Here is a 217-nt window from a genome sequence, read left to right as displayed (position 1 = left end):
CCACTGTTCATGTCATTATTTGTATGCAAAATGTATTTAAGTAGCAAAATAACAGACATATCAAGACAAGCCCTCCATATCTATATCATCTATATCTATATCACCTCCTGGAAACTACCCTAAGTTCAAGGCCCATTTTGGGTCATCCCACACAAAACCATAGGACATAAGCTCCTATTGATATTCCTTTTATCAGACCAACCAGAAGAAACATTAG

Source organism: Petaurus breviceps, unplaced genomic scaffold (genome assembly GCF_028583685.1).
Source record: "Petaurus breviceps papuanus isolate PSGF00001 unplaced genomic scaffold, PetGlider_PUasm1.0 90925, whole genome shotgun sequence".
In the NCBI taxonomy this organism is placed as follows: domain Eukaryota; kingdom Metazoa; phylum Chordata; class Mammalia; order Diprotodontia; family Petauridae; genus Petaurus; species Petaurus breviceps.
The sequence above is the reverse complement of the archived record's forward strand: the minus strand, read 5'-3'. Positions refer to the sequence as shown.